Genomic DNA, 4,086 nt, shown 5'->3' on the forward strand with positions numbered 1-4,086 from the left:
TTCTCCAACTCCATGATTTTCTTTTTTTGTGGAAATGGTCCTTTGTGCCATATGTTAGATTTCAGATATAAGGGATATCATATGGTATTTGTCTTTCTCTTTCTGACTTACTTCACTCAGGATGAGAGTTACTAGTTCCATTCATGTTGCTGCAAATGGCATTATTTTGTTCTTTTTTATGCCCAAGTAGTATTCCATGTGTATATATACCACATCTTCCTAATCCAATCATCTATCAATTGAAATTTGTATTGTTTCCACATCTTGGCTATTATGAATAGTGCTGCAATGAACATGCGGGTGCATGTGTCTTTTTATAAGTAGAGATTTTTTTTCTGGATACATGCCCAAAAGTTGGATTCCTGGGTCATGTATCAGTTCTAAGTATGATCTTCTAAGGTACCTCCATATCATTGTCCATAGTGGTTGTACTAGCTTCCATTCTCAACAACAGTGCAGGAGGGTTCTTAGTTTTTTTGTTTTTTTCTTGCCACACCTGTGATGTATGGAAGTTCCCAGGCTGTGGGTTGAATAGGGACCTGCAGCTAGGACCTATGCCACAGCTATGGCAAGGCTGGATTCAGGCCACATCTAAGACCTATGCTTTACCTTGCAGCAATGCCAGATCCTTAACCTGCTGAGGCCAGTGAGGCCATGGATCAAACCCACATCCTCCCAGACACTATCTTGGGTTCTTAACCTAATTTGCCACAGAGGGAATGCCTCACAGTCTTAGTTCTAATCCCAGTTGGGTGATTTTTGACCAGCGCAAATATATCAGTGCCTGGTTTCCTCTCCTAGAATTATTATTGCTCACTTATTCCCAGAAATTAGTGCTCCTTTTTGGTTCAACTTTCTCTCTCTGTAGCTTAATCCCTGTAAGTGAGGTGTTTCTAGAGCTGGGCTTGGAAATGGCCCCTGATATTTGGGCATTTGACCCTTTTAGATATATATTGTCAACATTTATTGTAATGAATGGGCAGGTTAACTATAGACTGACTTGTGACTTGGGCTTCCTCTGAGTAGCTACATTCTGTCTGATGTCATCCTTTGATGATTTCCACTCTCTGGTTTAAGTCTGCTTCATCATCAATACCCAATAATCAAGTCACCTACAGGGATTGCTGTATACTCCTCATCCAGGCTGTAGCTCTTTCCTTGGCCAGTGGATCCTAATCCAGTCCCACCAAGTCAGGCATTCTTCCTTCTTCAAACCTGTTTGGAATGATGAGAACCATCCTGCTTTGAGGTTTTCAATGTAATGATGAAAATGTACTGGAAGAAGGCATTTCTTGGAGCCTGAGCTTCTACTGTGGGAGATGCCCTTGGACTGAGTAGAACTTTTCCCCCAGTTGAAGAATTTGCACAAAGTCTCCTTCATATCCCTGTTCCTCAGGCTGTAGATAAAGGAGTTCAGCATTGGAGTGACCACTATATTTACCACAGAGACCACCATTCCTGTGCCTGCAGAGTAGGAAGAGGAGGGCTTGAAATACACCAGAAAGAGGGTCTCATAGATGAGAGTGACTACTGTAGAAGACTTTGTGCTTTCCCACTGCAGAGGGAACCCTGAAAATGGTGTTGATGATGTGGGCATAAGAGACCAGGACACAGGTGAGAGGGATATTGCCCAAGAGAATGGCTTCATTTAACATGGTGACCTGAAGGCAAGTTTGAGGAGTGGGGGCACATCACAGAAGAAGTGTGGGATGGAATGGGAGGCACAGAAGGAGAAGTGAGACATGAGGCGAGTGAGTGAGCAGGCCAGGAGGTGGGCACAGAGCCAAGATGTGGTGACCAGCAGCAGACAGCACTGGGGACACATAATCATGTTGTGGTAGAGAGGGAGGCAGATGGGCACACAGCGGCCATATGACATCACAGCCAGCAGGAAGTCACTGAGCAGGGTTAATGCCATGAAGAAGTACATCTACATGAGGCACCCAGCATAGGAGATGGTGTGATGCTGTTTATGGATGTTGATAAGCACCTTGGGGACAATGCCTCAGGAGAAGCAGGTGTTGATTAAGGACAGGTTGGCCAGAAAGAAGTACATGGGGATGTGGAGTTGAGGGTCAGAGCCAATGGCCAGGATGATGAGTAGTTTCCCTATCACAGTGACCAGGTACATAGCCAGGTGGAGCCCAAACAGGAGAGGATGCTGCTCTTGGTGTGGAGAGAAGGCCATGATCAGGAAGTCAGAGATGCTGGTTTGATTTCTGATTCCCACTGAAAGTAGAAAAATTTGTGGAAAATATTGCTTAAATACCTGTAGACTCCAAAAATTTGTATCATTCAAAGTCTTTTGTCTGATTTTCTGATTTTTTTTAATGTCACAGAGATACTCTGGTATCTCTTGCTGGTGGGCATGTAAACATGTACAGAGATGAGAACTCAGTACAATGATTAGGAGACCTGCTGGGGGTGAACTCTGCATTTTAGCTGTCCACTAGGTGGTCCTGTAGACTTCCCAGAGGAGGTTGAACTGGAGATTAGCTAGGAAGAGGATTCCTAAGTCTTAGTCCACACCTACCTGTTTAAACAGGAAAGCTAGGGATTTCATAGGCTTGTGAAGTTGAATAAGGTGTCTGTGGGGGTATGTATTTACTAGAAAATTCTTAAGGATAGTTCTCTGTGTGTTTGTCTCTCTTATATGTCTCTCTCTGTGTGTGTACAGTGTGTTGTTCAAGAGTAAAGAAGGGATGCTCATTACATAGAAAGGTCATAGTAGCACTCAGATATTCTTGGCATGGTGGGATTATTTGTACTCATTTTTTTTGAAGATCCATCAAATGAGAAAATGTGTATAAAGTTACTTTATAAACTCAAAGATATTTTATAAACAAGCATTCCTATCATCATCAACGTCATCACCAACATCATCACCATCATCATCATCACTATTATCATCATTATCAGCATCATCATCATTATCTTTATCGTCATCACCAATGTCAAAATTATCTAATCCTCAGTCCTTAGGAATATTGTCTTTGGCATTTTATAGACTATTTGGGAGTCCTTTCTGGCTGTGTTATCCTCTGCAACATACACATCCTCAGGTCCTCTTTTTACTTCAGTTTCCTCATCTGTAAATTGTGTGCCCACTTTTTCTACTTATCACAGATGAGTGAAATGATATATTCAAAGCACTAACACAGAGTAGGTCTTCAATAAATTGTGATACTTGTTATTAATATTTCTAGAAACAGTAGTAGATAAAATAGAAACTGAGCTTCCTGATTCACCAAAAAAAAAAAAAAAAACCCACAACACCTCATTTCTTCGTATATTTTGGGTAGAACTTTTTTTTACTATCTCTTCATCCTCATCTAGAAGATGTGGACATAAATTTACCATATAGAACAGTTGAAAGTTATCAAAATGCCAGAATCAGTTTAAAGTTTTATTCAGGACCATATAAAATCCAAAATGAGAGTTTCTGCATTTGTATGCATGGCAAAATGTGCACACCAACAGGCAGTGCCAGCCAGGTTCATGCTGTGATCTTTGACATGGTGATAAAATACATCCTTCTGGGTCTGACTGACCTTCATCTGCCACCAACCCCTTTGTGAGCTGCAACCTTGAGCAAGTTTTCTCAGTCTTTCTGACCTCAATTTCTGTATCTGCTCCAAGAGAATAATTAACAGAACAATCATATAATCCAGCATTCCCTCTACTAGGCATCTATTGGGACAAAACTTTCATTCAAAAAGACACATGCACCCCTATACTCATTGTGCCAGAGGCCAGCTCCGGCAACCAGGGAGTGTACACTATTCCCAAAGGAGAGGGACGGCCATCAGCTTTTGCAATGGAGACAGCCTCTTTGTCCCTTCTTTCAGGGTGCTGAACTGCTCAAATTTAATTGGCATAAGTGGTTGATTATATAGACAGCTTTTCACTACAGATTACATCATAGTGTTAAAAGTACATTGGTTAATTTTACATGGTACAGCAGCTATACATCATGTTCTATGATCTTTGTTTTAACTAAATTTAGTGAGTACAATTTAAGAGCAATTAGGTATAATACATCATGTGGAAAAGAGGAGACTCAGTACAAATCATCCCATGGCCAGC

At 41.3% G+C, this 4,086-nt stretch overlaps 1 pseudogene; it reads right to left on the reverse strand.

The window, feature by feature from the left end:
- Nucleotides 1-1,135: 1,135 nt before the first annotated feature.
- Nucleotides 1,136-2,188, reverse strand: LOC100514696 (annotated as a pseudogene).
- Between the last annotated feature and the right edge of the window lie 1,898 nt (nucleotides 2,189-4,086).

This window comes from Sus scrofa, unplaced genomic scaffold (genome assembly GCF_000003025.6).
Source record: "Sus scrofa isolate TJ Tabasco breed Duroc unplaced genomic scaffold, Sscrofa11.1 Contig59, whole genome shotgun sequence".
In the NCBI taxonomy this organism is placed as follows: Eukaryota; Metazoa; Chordata; class Mammalia; order Artiodactyla; family Suidae; genus Sus; species Sus scrofa.